Source organism: Anomalospiza imberbis, chromosome 3, assembly GCF_031753505.1.
Source record: "Anomalospiza imberbis isolate Cuckoo-Finch-1a 21T00152 chromosome 3, ASM3175350v1, whole genome shotgun sequence".
In the NCBI taxonomy this organism is placed as follows: domain Eukaryota; kingdom Metazoa; phylum Chordata; class Aves; order Passeriformes; family Viduidae; genus Anomalospiza; species Anomalospiza imberbis.
The window spans coordinates 71,384,188-71,400,912 of NC_089683.1; the positions used below are offsets into that span (position 1 = coordinate 71,384,188).

At 40.0% G+C, this 16,725-nt stretch overlaps 1 protein-coding gene across 4 annotated transcripts in view; it reads left to right on the plus strand.

Annotated features, from left to right (window-relative positions):
* Positions 1 to 880: 880 nt before the first annotated feature.
* The window catches only part of SIPA1L2 (signal induced proliferation associated 1 like 2), a 124,533-nt gene continuing 108,688 nt past the window's right edge, over positions 881 to 16,725 (plus strand). For 3 of the 4 annotated variants that reach the window (XM_068185069.1, XM_068185070.1, XM_068185072.1), the window contains exon 1: positions 882 to 1,186. The gene's annotated coding sequence lies outside the window, so the exon portion shown is untranslated. Of the gene's footprint in view, positions 1,187 to 16,725 lie in introns of all 4 variants that reach the window. The other variant, XM_068185071.1, reaches the window with a different exon arrangement.

Here is a 16,725-nt window from a genome sequence, read left to right on the forward strand (position 1 = left end):
TATCTAGCCATGGCTTATTTGGCAGGCAAACATGTTCAGGACTGCACAAGACAGAGGGAAAGCTCCATGCTCCTGACCCACGTGAAACTTAGAGAGTGTATGCAGGAGACAGAGCACATAGGGCAATTCCGAGATACTCCACTGCCATGTGTTTCTTCTCTACAGGTATCCCCGGTTTCAAGACGTGGGTAAGAGCACACACTAAAGGGGCGCGGACACGGCAAGCCCAGAGGCTCTCAGACGGACTTTCGCTGAGGCAATGCACAGCCTGTAGGATAACGCAGAGTCCCAGTCACCCCGGTGCTCGCCACTCCGGGAGCCTCAGGAGCCCGAAGGCGGCAGAGGGGCAAGGGAGGGGCTGAGAGCGGCCGGGCCGGGCGGCGTTGTCCAGGGTCTTGAAAGCGGAGTGTCCGTGCGGGGCAGGGGCAGATGCCGGGCCGCTCTGTCTCGGCGCTGCTCCGCCGCGCTCGGCTGGGCACGGCAGCAGCTGGGAGGCCCGGGCCAGCTGAAGGACCGGGTGCTCACCGGCTCGCTGCCGGAGAGGGCCCTTCCCGGGGCCCCCCATGCTCTGCCTCGCTGCGTCCCTCACCCCACCTGTTGCCCGCTTCCGATCCCGAGCTGGCCGCCTGTCCCCGAGGATCCCCGCCCGCGCCCCGCCGCGGCGGGCGAGAGGCGGCGGGGGAGGCGGTGTCAGGCGGGACGCGGGGTTTGGGATACGCGACAGCGCCAGCGGCCAATGCGGAGTTGGCGGTCCCCCGGGGCCGCGCCGGCGGAGCCGCGGGAGGCGGGGCCGGCGGGCGGGGCGGAGCTGCGGGCGTGCGGGGCCGGCGAGCGCGGGTGTGAGTGTCGCTGCTGCCCCCGCCCTCCCGCCGCCGCCCCGCCCTCCCGTCCGGCGGCGGAGCCGCACTCCAGACCCAGCGCCGGGCGGAGCGCGGGGGAGCGCCAGGAAGGGGTGGTGGGGGAACGAGAGGAGGAGCAGCGGCGCTCACGCCAGCCCGCGGTACCCCGCGGCACCGCAGCGGACGGCCCCCGGTTCCGTGCAAGGCTCCGGCGCCCCGCGGGTGGCGCGTCCCGCGGGAGGGGAGCGGAGCGGAGCGCAGCGGAGCGGAGTGCTCGGGGGGGCATGGGGGTCCCGCGGCCGGAGCGGCCGGAGCGCGGGCAGCAGCGGCGGCCGCGGCAGCATCAGGTAAGGAGCGGCGCTCGCCACCGCGTCCGTGCCCCGCGGGCGTGCGAGTGCCTTCCCTCCCGGGAAGGGCTCGGGAGCACTTCAGGGAAGGGGGTGCTGTGAAGGCAGACCCATCTCTTCTTCCCTCAGGTGCCTTTGGGAGGAAGGCTCCGCTTCTCCGGGCTCCGCGGGAGGACGGAGGGCTGAGGCGGGTGGGAAAGCGGCGGGGAGGCGCGGGCCCCCCTTCCCCAGCGGCACCCCGTCCTCGCCCCGGCCGCAGCCACCCCGCCCCGGCGCGGCGGGCACCGTGTGGCGGCCGGGGCGACTCGCTCCCGCACGTCGCCTTTATAAATAGCGATGCGATCCGCCCCGTAGAGAATGGCCGCGGGGGCGGCGGGGGTGTCCGCCGGGTCGCCAGTCACCTGCGGGGTGGCTCTGCCGCCGGGTGCGGCAGCCAGAGCCCCCCGCTCCCCTCTCCGAGTCTCACTCCAAGAATAATGGCAATTACGGAGTAAGTTTGCCCGGATCGGACATCTCTGGGGAGAGCTGCTGCTCAGAGCGGGGACGGTGCAGCGGGGACCGCCAAGCGCTTGGGGTAGCAGAAGAAAAGCCTCTTCAGCCCGTGCAGTTTCCTTAAATGATTTAAAAATTATTTAAATACCTCTTTTTTTTTTTTTTTTTTTTTTTTTTTTTTTTTTTTTTTTTGGTTGCTGGATACGAGGCGCAGGCTGCATCCTTTTGCACTCTTTGTTATCTTGTAATACTCCGATAGCTGTTCAGGGGTCCGTTCTCCAAACTTGACATTCGGTTCGTTAAATAGCAGCCAGCTCGGCTCAACTTTGCCTCAGATTTGATGCTGGTGGCTTCGCAGCCCTTCTGTGCTGGGCGGCAGCGCTCGGCTGCGCTGTGCGAGCCCCTGCGAATGGGGAAGTAGCGTTACCCAGGCTTGACAAAGGCAACTCCGAAGCTGACAAATCTCAGATATGGCTGTTAAGGTTCATGAAGTAGGTCAGTAAACTACCTTAGTACTTGGTGTTGCATTATTTTAATACATCGGTAGTTTGAATACTTGCTTTCAGCCTGGCTTTTCTAGAGGAAACTAGTTTTATTTTTATGATGCAAAAGACATGTAAAGTTAAAGAGAATTGCACATGTAAATTTTCCCGAGCTCTTTTGTGCGCAGTTTTCACTTCTGAAAGTTAACACTAGATGGCTTTCTTATATCAGCTATCCTGCAGGGAAGGAAAGTATGTAATCTGTCTCTGCAGCCTATTTCTGTGTTTGTCTATTTTTTTTTTCTTCACGTGAATAGTAAACAATCTTCTGCTCAGTTCTACACCGATGAGACACCGATGAAAGCAGATTTGAAGCTTGCTTACTAGCTGACAGAATTAGTTGTTTTGATTAGCTCATATTGGTGCTTTAGACTTTATTTTACATGTGTGTTATATCTAAAGAAAGTTTGTTTAGTTGGAAGGTAACTCTGCATAATATTTACGTTGCTATAAAGAAAGGCAGCTGAAATGCAGGATGTTTGAAAATGGGGAAAAGCCAATAATTCAGTCTCAGTTGTTACTTAGTTTGATGGATTTATTTTTAAAGGGACCATAGTTCATTAATATTGTTTGTTCAGCTATTTTCCCCCTAGATTCTGTACCTAGCTACCTTAGACTGAAACGTTTTGGAGCTGGATTCAGAGACATAGTGCTTTACAGCCTGCTGGATGTAGAAATGCCTAGGCTTAACGCCTTATTACTCTATTTCTTGTATTTTTACAAAACTGTGCCTTTTATCAGCGGGAATGCGTTATTTGCCCTCCATTCGCTTCTTCAGTGGTGGCTCTGAAATACTTAAATCTTCAAATTTGATCTTTGAAATATCTTGTATTATTAATGCAAACATGTTTAAATCATCAAGAGCTCTAATGCATTATAGATATTTAAACATCACTTAGGGTCCACAACAGTTGATTTATAATTTATGTAGGATTCATATAAAGCTAGATTTCGAGAGGTCTCTGAATGTATTGTCTTGGTTTTGCATGCCCAGTGGGTTACCTTAGCAGGTCATGCAGCACTTAGATGTAACCAGAAGAAATGCTTGTAAGGATGCCAGACTGTTTCACCAATCCTGTTGGATCAATTAAAGATCATCTCATTCATATATGCCAAGGATATAACGTGAAGCTTAGAACTAAACAAAGCCTCAGGTCTTTGTAGCTGGTATTTGCTTACTGTACATATCAGAGTATTTTTAATGGTTTAAATTTCATTTTCCTGAAAGAAAGATAATATGGTCTTCTTTTTGTAGGCATTTATAACATGCCATTACTCAAGTGCATTGTGAAATACTCTTGCAAATGAAGAGAGTCAAATGAGGAACTAAGCAAATCAGTGGTCAAACAGATGGCAAAACCATTCCTTTTTTTTTTTTCCTGCTGCTTTTGACTTTTATGACTGAACTAAGGCAGTTCATTTTTTCACTTCCAGCTTCATACTGGACATAGGCATTGCGCCTAGCAGATCACCTGTTCAAACTGCAGGAGAAAGGAAGTATTTTCTCCTTGCCTTGGCTGGAGTTAGGATTATATTGAGATGGTTGGATGTTAAAATATCTTCAGTAGGTTCCAACCTTTTACTGCTGAGACACCTAGTTTGGTAATATAAAGGAAGAAATGTCATGCTATTATGATAATACAAGTTACAGATTGTGGAAAGAGGGTGGGGCACAGGGTTATATAGTTTCTCACGTTAGTCATCCAAGATTACCAACAGTAGCTGTTTTTACAGCTTGAAATAAAATCAGGGTTTAACAAATGCTCTTTTTCCATGCAATTTTTGCTTTGCAATTTAAAATGCTTTGCAATTTTAAAATGTTTGGGTAAGCTGGGTTGGGGATCAGTGAAGTGGAGGTGGCTGTTTATTTTCTGTATGTTGCAATGTTGTCCTCAGAGTAGGAATCTTTTTTGTATTAGGTAACATAATTTATATCTGATTCTTTAAAATGTTACCTCTTGCAAAGTCAAGACCAACTTGAGTTTATCTCTTTATTTTCAGCACAATTTTCATCCTTTTATAAATCTGGACAGTCCATGGAGTTTATGGTAGGGGTGCCCCTGATAGTCTTTTCAACCCTGGTTTTTCTACCTGAAATTTGATCGACGAGTGTGAGAACTGTCTACCAAATGAAATAATCAATAAGAAGAATTTATGAGGGAATTTGTATTTAGTAGACTGAAAATTATGTTTCACAGTTGTTTGTTTGCTTGTTTGTTAAACACTAGTTGTTTACATAAACTGCATTAAGAATAACATTAATTCCTGATGACATTCAGTGATGATGTCATACGACTGGTTAGATTTTTAAGAATTGTCAGGATTTCACATGAATAGCTGTCTTTTTTTTTTTTTTAGTTTGTTGTGAAAGAGCAAACTTAATGTTAAACATCTGATTTATCCTGACAGAAGTAAATGAGAGAGAACCTGCCTGCCTTTGTAGTAGAGCACTGACCCCAGATTTGAAGCCACTTTGAGGCATAATTGAATGAGCAGAAGATTGAAAAGGATTATTATAATTGGTGATACTCTTCTATTTTTTAGTTAGACAGGACAGCAGTAGGCAGAAATGTCACTGTGATTAGTTTGCTCCATAGTTCTTACTAGAAGATATGTAGGCTCTTGTTTGGATCATGAAACTGTAATTACATCAGCAGTTAGCTACTCAAGATTTATAAGTGGATTCTTCTGGTTTTCTGGAATTTCTTAAATAATGAACAGTGCATTCATAATTAAGGTTTTGTAAAAATGTCTTGAATCCTTATGGAGGTAGTGTTCTGAACATGTAATAAATGTAAGTAGCTGTTGTCCTGTCTTTTTGGACTTGCAGGCAAACAGCTTTATTGGATTTGATCCTTGCAAGACATTTTAAGAATAGTAGATGTTTGGAATGAAGTAGGCATTTATTTTAGTGCTGTTAACTGGGGATTCTGTGTTCCTTTGGAAAAAGACCTGTAACTAGTGTTTCTTTTTTTTTTTTTTTTTTAAGCTGTGACATGCAATGTAGAAAGATACCATAGCTATTTTTTGAAAGTGAGGGAATCCGGAAGGAGGCTAGAGGAGCAGTAGTAAATTGGCTTGTTGTAGCTGGGAGGCTGGAAGGTGGCAGTAGCTGAAGTTGTCTGGCTGCCCCTCCCCCTCAGCAGCTTAAATAAAATTCTGAGCACAGGACTTGGAGTTTTGTCATTGACTTTGAATATTTTCTTATATAATGTTTCATTTTTTTGTTCTGGATCCTGCAAAGTTGCAAACCCAGCTCTGCAGATATTTGTGCAATGCTCCTGTATTGTTTACTGTTTCTTCTTTCCTCCCCCTCTCCCTTGGCTGCCTGAATTCTCACTGGCATAGTGGCTGTGGATTGTGATAATGCTTGCCTGCATTTATGTGTATCATATGTCCTCTAACATAAATCCCATCAAATTACTTTCATATAACTTACACCTGTAAAATTAATATTGTGAAATACCTATGCTTCAAAGACTACCTAAAAGATTAAAGATACAAAGCCCTCATAAAACTTGTCAATTTGCCCTTCCATTTCCCTTTAGGCTTGCCAACTTTTTTTTAAACCTGATACAAACTGTGATGAAATGATAGAACCATTTTATAAATTATAGGAACAACAGATTACAATACTTAAAATGTTTCTATTAGGAAAGGTACTCTGAGAACATCAGACATTCTGTGGCAGGTTAATTCAAATACAATAAAATGTGTTTTAATACCTTGATAAAATTTTCCAGTGATTTGGCATTTTTTGTGTTTTGTTTTGAGTTGTCTTTTCTTTTTTACACTTGTTTGTTCCATATATATATGAGATAGAAAGGAGTTTCTGGACCACTCTATATTCCATTTTTTATTTTTACAGTAATTTCAGTCAAAGCTGATAAATTTTGAAGGGTTGTGGCAATGAAATGGCAATTAAGGTAAGGGCAGAGTGAAACATTCTAAAGTATGTGTTTATAAGTGCACATAGTGTTAAAATATTTTTGTTAGTTTTTCCCCCTTTCATGTGGGGGAGCAAAAAGAAGTACTGAAATTAATGCATAGTTAGCAAAATAGTCATTGCAAAAAAACAGCTCTATTTCCTATATTTTGTGACGAAGGTGTTTGTGAAAGATAGGACATTTCAGTCAGGGTTTTTCCAGGTTTGTTGTTTTTTGGTTTTTTTTTTCCACCTGAGAGTTGCCAGTTATTTAATCATTCTTCTCTGGTTGTTCTCATTTGTGGCTTTCTGTTATACTTTTAGATACCTAAACTGCATTCAAGAAAAAGAGCACTCCTCTGCTTCTAGTGTTTTTCTGGCTTCTCAGCACTGTAAATGAATACCTGATATGTTTTAGCTTGAAACTCCATTGTAATACTAGTGTGACACGAAGTGGAAAAATAAGTGTGGGGGTGGAAAAAAGAACAGAAGAGTGTGGCTGTGTCTGTTCATACATTCTTATGCCTAATGTGCATATCATCAACAGTGTGTAAGTAAGCATATGTGTTTTGCTGTGCTGGTCTTTCTTATTGCAGTGCCAGCTGCTCTTGAAGAATTAGGAGCTAGGAGCAGTTGCAGTGATCAGGTTGCCTGTAGTGTTCTGCTGTAGTAAAGTAAGCCTAGGTTTTATTTTGTAAGGTTGTCAGGACAACAGCTTATTATTCTTGCTCCTCTTGGTGTTTCCCTGAAACAATGGAGGGAGCTTTTTCAAAGGCAGTGGCTACCTTGCCTCACTGGGCTGCAGGATTGCCAGCTGTGCTTTGGGTTCAGCAGGATGCTTTGGGTTTGTTGTGTAAAAATTATAATTGATGATGAATGCAAACCCAGTGTGAGAATAATTTTTCTTCATTGGACTAATGTAAAACAACCCATTGTATTTACAAACCCATGTCCTGTTTTCTCCACAGTATTGTCATTAATCTTCTGTTCTCTTCCATCTGAGGCTCAGAGAAAAATGTTTGAAATTTGACAGTATGGAGCTTGTGATAAGAGTTGAGACAAGGTAGGAATTAGTTTAAAGCTATGTTATGTCAGTGTGCTACAGTCTGACACTGGAGCTAACAAGTGAAATCAACTAGGGGTTTCTGTTAGGTTGAATTTGTGATGTCTTTGACAAAAACATCAGATGAAGTTGGTGTTCAGTGATAGGCCACATAGTAACTGTTGAGGTGTTGGCATTTTTAGATGCTACTGTTCTGTTCTTGTTACATGGTAAATTAGAAAAAGAATGGATGTTGTTAAATACAGCAAACTAAATAACTACAAAGTCATTCTCTGAGTATCATGATTTTATGTAAGAGGTGCAAATATTTTCAACTGCAATAATTTTTAGATTGTTGAGATGTTAGGGCATGGGAAACTTGTTCAGATGTTCAGCAGGGAAGATCACATGAAGAAAGCTTTTAAATAGCTGAGGATTTTTAAATTATTATTTAATAAAATATGCTAAAACATGAGATTTACTTTAGTACTTCCATAGCCTCCTTTATATTATTGTTATAGAGGGTTTTTTTAGCTTGATTCAAGTTCTTTGATCTGGATTGAGCTTAAGAAGTCAATTAAGTGATGTCCAGGTACTTAAAATACTTTTATCAAAACTGTAACCTTCTATTTCAAATTCTCTTTTCAGACAACTGAAACAACAGTCCATTCACAGAATAATTTGGCAGAGATACATAGAGTCTGCATTCAGTCCTGGAAGCTGCCTGACAGAACTAGAAACTATTGGGACAAACCTGTCAGTGTTCAAAATATTTTCTCCCTTGTCTGGCTACCACTTTTTTGAGATCAGACAGGTACTCCAGAGGTGGGTGTCTTCCCCCTCTCAGATACTCTGCTGTTTCCATCCCGTCCCCCCAGAATTTTCTTAGTATCTTCATACATGTCTTTGAATCACACAATCTTGTTTGCATAGGAAAGCATTTCAAAAGGCTATTTTTAGAGTTGGTGAGATGAGGTGGAGTAAATACAGTGATTGGTGTAATCCATAACAGTTACAGTGTGTGAACAGGTTTGCTCATTTCCACTTCTTTAAATGTAGGATTTGAGCAGTTTGTTACAAAAAAGGATCAGAATAGATGAGATTATCTAAACTGGTCAAGAACTGTATGGGTGGTTGCTCAGAGTGCTACACTGAAAAACCTCAAATATAAATTGAGCTCCAATATTTTCTATATAAGATGAAATTTCTGCTGATAGAGGAGAGGGTTTTTTTGACATTCTGAGTCAGGCTGCTTAACCTAGACCCCTGGAAATCATTGCCTCTGGTGGAGATTTCTGAGTGAAGGGCAAGCCCTACATCATTAGTCTGTGCGATTGTCAGATTTGCTAATTTTACTAATGTCTGCTTCTGTCACACTTGGTATGCTTTATGTTTTTTCTCTGTGCTTGTTTAATCTTTGAAATAAAGTTTCTAGGAACATAACTACCCTTGAAACTTTATCTGTCAGATTCTGCAGAGTCAAATAGGCTCAAAAAATCTTGAGGTGGAGGGAGGTGTTGCACTTTGAGTGCATAAGCCTTGTTTCCTTAGGAAATAAATAAAAATTGGTGACCATTCTTTCTGTTATATTGATCTACAGCAAATAGATACTACATTTGAAAAGTGTTTTGTTTTTACTTTGTATTTTACTGCTGTATTTTTTAAAGTATTGTTACATGTATAAGGTTACATTATAACTATCAATGTACAGAGTGTACCTCTGCCTGGTAATGGATGTACAAACTGTGTCTTTGTATGCACAAATTGCTAATTGAGTATCTACCCTTGCTTTGTGGGGCTGAGTGTTAAAATAGAATATTTACATATATATATAAAATAATAATTCTTTTTCCTGAGGAAAATAGATACTTAATAGTAATGATTTTCTCTTTCTTATGTAGGCTGTACCCAACAGTATCAATATTCCTATCCACTCATTTAGCCATGTTCAGTATGCCTGTAGGTCAGAGGTGTTTAAAGTTGCAAGTTAGAGATCTTCTTTTTTTCTATGTCAGCTGTCTCAATTGCATTTCTCAGTGCAGTTGTATGTATTCTTTATGGCAGCTACAGTAATCACTGCAGGGAAAAGTAATAGTAAGAAATATCTAAAATCTGTAGGGTATTTGTCTCTGTGTCTTAACAACCAGTTATAAGAATGAAAAAAAAACAACTCCACAATATAAACCATTCTCAGCAAGTGTTGCTTTCTGTGGGTGGACATTCACTCAATTAGAAACCCCCTAAGTAGGGATCAGTGTATCTGTGGCTGCTGTAGGTATGATATCAATCAATTACATTGATAAATAACTTTAAACTTCCTTTTAAGAAATTATTTGTATTGCTTTGTTTGTTACAGTGTGAAGTCTTTCCTATTTCATGACTCATGTATAAGGTGGATAATGACTTTAGGTTTCCTTGGTAGGGTGATGAAATTAATTTTTATTTTCATGGACTATATTTACAGATTCTGAAACTTAAGCCCATTCATCATGTATGTTTCGTACATACATATTTTTCCTTAGTCCTAGGTTTTCTTCCTTATTAGGAAGGAATCTACTGGAAATGTTTCTGTTTTGTGTTCAGTTTTGTTTTCCTTTTTTTCCCTTAAGCAGTAATTAAAATAGCCTTGTGTGAAGTTTCTGAGCATCTTTTATATACTTATTTGTAGTTGTGGGACCTTTCTGTGTGCTACTGAAACTGTAAATGCTATCAGATCAGATTGAATATTGCGTATGGCAGTTGGACCATCATTTATCTTCAGTTTATCCAGGCTTTTTAAGCATGGTTGTCAGGCTCAAAACATAGCACTTAATGGTTTGTATTCCACCTGGAGACGAGTTACAAGTGGAGTAGTGTACTGGGACCTGTTTTGTTTAGTACCTTGATCAGTGTCCTGGAGGAGCTGAAGTGTATCCTTATCAAATTTGCATGTGACATCACATTGCAGGAGTAGTTGACACATTTCAGGACAGTGCTCTGCGGCTGAGAGAGGCTGGTGGGACGTACTGTGATCGACCCTGTGACATTCCACAAAGATAAATGCATCTTCCTCCCCCTTTCCACAGGATGGGGTGGGGGGTGACTTCCTGGGAGACAGCTCTGCTGGAAGGGACCTGCACACTCTGGCACACGAGCCAGCACATCAGGCTTCACTGACAGTGACAAATGCCAGCAGCATGCTAGGCTGGATAAGCAGAAGCAGAGCCAGTGAGTTGCCAACACTCAGTATTCTTTAGACCACCACTTTGGATACACCCCATCCAGTTTTGGTTCCCCAAATGCATTGAGTAAATTGAATCTAATTCGGTGGAAAGCCAGGAAAATGAGGGGCTTGTAGCACATTAGGATAGGATGAGAGGAATGGCTTTGCACAGCTTGGACATCAGAAAGCTCAGATGATGCTTAATAGCTGCTTCACAAGGTGATACATAAGAGGTTATCACGAACACATAGCCAGGACCTTTACAGAGGTACATGGCAGGAAGAACAGAGACAGTGGTCACAGTCTAAAACAGGCGAGGTTCTGATTTGGCACCTGCAAATAAAATTCACCCTAAGGACACTGAGGAACTGGAATTGGTAGCACAGGTTGTCAAATCTACATCCTTTCCAATTTTTTTAAGACTAAACTGGACAAAGCCCTAAACAAGTCAGTCTGAACACAGTGCTGTTGTGGCGTCCGGTGTGAATTAATCTATTAAATATCACAACCTCTTTTGTGGTATCAGTTGCTCTAATAATTGAGAATTTTAGTTGTTATTCCAGCATACTGTGATTCCACTTTATCATATTACAGAATTTGTACAGAATATTTCTCTATTGCAATAATGTGAAGATCTTTTTACAAGACTCCTTATGGTCTTTTATTATAGGCTCATATTATATATTCTTTGTTTAAACCAGTAGACAAGAATTCCCAAATAAATTATTGGCAGTTAAGTATTTTACAACTACAGAACTTAACAATAAAAGAAATGCTTAAAGACAATAGCATGTCCTCTCAGGTTTGGCTTCAGATACACTTTGCTGACTTTGTCACTGATTAAAACATGATAAGCAATACTAGAATTTGAATGAGTGAATTTCTACTGAGCAATTCCATTGGATCCCTTCCAAAAGATTGTTTTAGTGCTAAGGAGCAAGATGTGAATTTGAAACTGGCTCTCAGCAAGTCAAACTTAGCTTTGTATTTGGTTCTTTTGCTCTGGCTACTAATTTTAATATGGTGAAACTTGTGAGAACCCATGCTAGAGGTACCTATGTGGCTGGGAAAAAAAAATCTGTGATTTGTTTGAGTATTAAAAATTACAAATTAAAATGGTTCAGTTCTGAAAACATCTGTTTGCTCTTTTTTAATGTTCAGCCTTAACCTCTTAGTTTCATTAGCTATAAACAAGAGCCAGCAGAACCTCAGAAGCTTGAGATGATTCCTGCTCTTTCTCATCCAGCTTCACAGTGGTTACACTTTTAAGTATTTCTGTGTTTACCAAAGCATGAACCAGACCTTCAGATCCTTGTTTTGGTTTTTAGAATCCATTTTATTAAGTGTTTAAAATTTCAGGTGTTTGTATAACATTCAGCTTCAGTATGAAAGAGATTGCAAATACGTGCTGAGATAATCAAAACAAACAGGAAAGGGAATGGAAAGAATTTCCTTTAGGGTAAAATTCCTTTAAGTTGAAATAACCCTGATAGATAGTGCTTGTGAATTGGCAAGGAAAGTTGGAACTTGCCTTCTGAAGATTTTATTTTGCTGAAAATGGAAGAACATGGAGAAACTGAGTCAGATTTCCTTTTTAAGTCATACTTTCAGCAAAAAATTAATTAAAACAATAATTCTATTAAATTTATGAATCTCCAAAATTGTTGCATTAAACCTGATGACAGGTACAGATCAGTGTCTTCAGAAACTAAAACCTTCAGAACTAAATAATTCATTAGTAAGTTTAAAAAGTCTGTTCATTGGCATTTTATTTTCAGAGCGGGACTAAGGTTTTGAAATTAATCTCTTGATCTTTCCACTTAACAATATTTTGTTTGCATGATGGAGAAGTTTTAGAGAATATAAAATATATTTCTGTCATGAAACTAACTCAAATAAAATGTTGACCTTAACATAAACTGTGTTTCTAGTTCTGAATGCTATGCAGTATGACAGTAATTGAGACATGGAAGCTAAAAAGAACACTGCTGAAGCTGATGTACTTTTCAAAAATTTAAGGTGAATATTTGAGAAGAAAGCAAACAGCAAGATGAATCAAAGTTTATGGAGTAAACACTTATCTCTCAGTATTCAGGAAGTAAATATTTTCTTTAACTTGTCATGACTTGGACAGAATTATAAAAATATTGTGTCTTCATTTTGTCAAACTCACTCAAATTGAGTTGAGTAATCCGAGACATGGTTACTCAATGGGAAGGGTACTTAAACAAAATAAACAAAACCCACTAAACCCCCACACATTAAGGAAAGTGATTGAGAACTATTGTTCTGCAGGTTTAAAAGCATTGCATTAGCTGCTCCTACTTTGCTCTTTAGGTATTTTTTTCAGGTTTTTTTCATGTTCAGCTTGAGGTGGAAAAAGTGCATATTCCTTGGGCTGTCCCCTCTTCTGTCTTCCCTTTTCTCCTCATGAAGGCAGTATGGCTGTTACATGAATTCTTAATGGAAAGATCACAGAGCACTATCTTGTAATGGTGACTTTTTCAGTGTTTAATTTTAATGGCTTTTGCTTGCTATAGTAGTTTGTCTCACGGATTTGATCACATACCAATGTTTTGCTTACTTGCAAAATAAAAACACAGCTTGCTATATTTGCTTTGTATTTTTCTGTATCTGTACTGGTTTTTTGTTTGTTCATTTAAAGTAGCTTTTAACAAAATTGCAACTAATTGCCAGTAGCTCAGCTGATTTACAGCAACAATATAAAAATTCTCATAGTCAAGCTGACCACAATAAAACATTGCAGTTATGAGATATTATGGAACCTAAAAATCTGAGCTTCTAATAAAATGTTTATGGCTTTCAACCTTTTTGGCAATAAATTAAAAAACAAGAAATCTGTTTGGAATGCATTTTTTCCTTAAACTGTAATGACATAATTTCTACTCTAATACTTTTCTCCCCCCACATAGAGTCTTTCATTCTGCAGTAAAAGTTTTCATGCCCTTCACTTGTGCTCTATTCTGTCTCCCACACCCCTCAACTGACTTGCCATTACCCACTTGTGGAACAAAAAATGACTTTTCTTTGTTTAATAAATGTAGCCCTGTGGTACAGCTGCATAACTCACTGAAACCTTGGGTGGTTCACTGTGCCCAAAGGGGCCCAGTGTGTGGTTTATCTCTTTGGCAGCTGGAGGCAGAGCACATCTGCTAGTGAAAGACAGTTGGCTGTCAGCTCCTGGGCACCTTCTGGCTGGGAGGTGTGTGCTTAGATTTGCATCCTACCCATAAGGTTTCCCATTTATTGCTGCCAAGAGGATGTGCTCTCAGCCCCTGAGTAGTTCAACGCCACAGGTTGCCCCTTGACCACTGGCAAATTGGTGAAATTCCTTTTCCAGCTGTGCACTTTAAAATAATGGTGTATGGAGTAGAGGAGTAGATGGAGAGTGGTTTTCAGACATAGAGAGTGTTCTGTCCTTTCAAACAACTTGGACTTTAAACGATTTTATATCTCAGCAGTTAGAGGAAATAAAAACACTGCAGGAGGTTCTGAAGACCAGAAAGTCTGTCTGTGGTTCCCAAAGATGGTGGTGGAGGAGGGGGCTGGAGAGGGATTGATGGACTTCAAATGCCTAAATACTTTTCAGGATACAAATCTTGTAATTTTTATTTCCTCCCTCCCTTAAATACATGTAGGACTAGCACTTTTTATCATACAGATGAAGTAATAAAATGAATCAACAATGTGATGTTTGGGTATGGTGGCAATGAAAGCCTCTTGAACTTCTATATCATCAATATTTTGAATACTTTGTCAGAAAGATTTTGTCTCATGTAGAATCACATTTTTTTTTCTTATTTTAACATCTTGCCTGTAACATACAGTTAGTGTGTATACTCTAGAAGTTGTTCATAAATTTAATAATAACTCTGATATCCTTGACAGAAATAGCTTCACTTTTCTTTTTTCTTCAATGTGACTTCTGTAGCCATTAGTATGTTTTAATATTATCTTTGTAATCAAAGATGAACAATTTGTAGAACTTCCACACTATGAGTACATGCAGAAACTAAGTTAATAAAGATGCCATTATCTTATTAGAAGAGTTGATAACATTAATGTTTAAGAGGCAGTAAGGTGTATGGCAATGTTTTCTAGGAAGTTAATATATTAACAACAATTTCTCTCCACAAACTGATGGGTTGCAGAATAGGTGGATATTTTTGCTTTCAAAGTGCTCTTGAGGGAGGGTGAGAAGACCAAGTGAATGAAAACACATGGGAAATATGAAAATGTTAATAATGAATACCTTAATTTATACCAAATGCTCTTAATTTTTGTTAGATTTAAAGAATTGTTCATCTGACAGAAAATAAATCTCTTCAAGATTCAGTGTTATACATTAAGCACTAGATTAGATGAATTTAGGTGGTGGGTTTGGGGTTTTTTACCTTGTATTGAAAAAGTGCCATTCAGTTCTTTCCTGACTGCTCTGTGATAATTACAGGTGGGAATGCAGCTCTGTATTTTATAATCATTCATATTTTGAGTAGAATATTTGAGACTTTGGGATTTATATTAGGCACACCACAAGCTTGCTTTGTATGACTAAATTTCCCTTATTATATTGTGAGCAGTTTGTAACAAAATGATGGTCTGTTTGTCTAGCAGTCCACAAGTGAGTAACTACTCTGAATGCCTTAACCTTACGGCCTTCACAGAACAAAAAAAGCGTCTGAAACTTAATGCTGGCTTTTGTGATAGAGGGATATACGAGAAAAAAATGAAAAACTTGCAAAGAGAGTCTCTCTTTGTACAGAACTGTCACTGCCCTGCTTGGCTGATACAGATTCTTTTCAGCTGTCACTTTCAGTACAAAGGGGACAAAGCCTGTGCCTGGACTTATTCCCACTGTCTTAGTCTGATTTTTATCTAAAACAGAGTCTGAGGCCTGCAAGATTATTGACCATTTGTCCCGTCAGAGTGCCAAGGTCTAGAATTCTGACCTTTCTGTGTTTTCTAAGTTCATGGTCAGTTTTTAAAGTATGTTTGTTTCAATAATTAAAACTGGATACTATTCTTCTCTTGTGGCAGGGTATAAAATATTGTCAAGCAAAAATATTCTGCTCTCTTCATATCCAAAGTAGATTAGATTGTCTTTTATATTCCTTTTGTTTATTTGTTTCTTTCTGTCTATACTTCGTAAATGTAGGTTAACTTGAGAAGACTTTGGTTTTCTGCAGAAAGTAGTTGTGTACCTGATTTTTCTTAAAAGTGTGAGCTGCTTAAAAATCTTACAGGTGATAATCATGATTTGAAACAAGAAATACTGTCCCTTAGTGGGAAGGAGGAAGACATGCTGGGTAATATTTAGGATATTTGGGATAGAGGCAAAGTGTGTATACTGCAATGTAACAGTTGTCTTGAGCATGAAAAGAAATAAAACAACAGTAATGATCTTAGGTTGGGGAGTAGGAAAGTCCTTGTCACATGAGAGAGGGGTGAGTGGCTTGAGTGTGTGTGTTGGGGTGCCTGGGCACACATCTGAAATGTAGAAAGAGAAATAAGAAATAACTATGAGTGACTGTTTTATTGTGTGTTCCAAGTGGGCAAAAGAAGCAAAACTCTCAGGTCTGAAACACAGCACTGGTGAGACTTTTGTTGTTGATCTTGGGTTTATAAGTCAGCAGAAGGAGACAGTTTATCCTTGGTCGGTGATGTTTATGATTTAGAAATTTTTTTTCTTTTGATTGCTAGATATCTATTCCTGGTAGAAACGTTACACTGCAGATTTTTATTACTCTTTCATTTTATTGCCATTTTCAGCATGAAATAAATAATAGAACCTTAATGGGTATAAAGTGTTATATAAATATATAATTTTTATTGAGATAAAACTGTGTGGTGGCAAACACAGTTTTGAAATTTTTTTAAATCAATATTTTACTGCAGTCTTCTTCCTAGGAGCAATCGATGCTTCATAATAGAAAACTTTGTCTTTGTTTAGTTTTGGTTCAATGGCTGAGATAAAGGACGTGTTTCTAGAACTTCAACAGCCTTGAAAGTTTGTTTCAAGTTAAATTCCTCTGATTCACTGAATTTTTAAACAAGATCAAAAGCCTGTGCCCACAACAAGATGGCAGACCAACGTGCTGGATGAATGAGGGAGACTTGGTTTTGAGGCAGAAGATGTGGCATGGCTTGGTGCCAAAACTGTGTTCAGCCTTTATGAGGTGGCAGAATGCATGAAGGTGCAGAGCCTTGCTGGCTTTCTCAAATGAGATATCTGTATATATTTGGGTATAAAAGACAGCAAGAAACTTGGTGTCTTTTTAGCATTCATTATTTTAATTTGCATTATCTCCTACCATG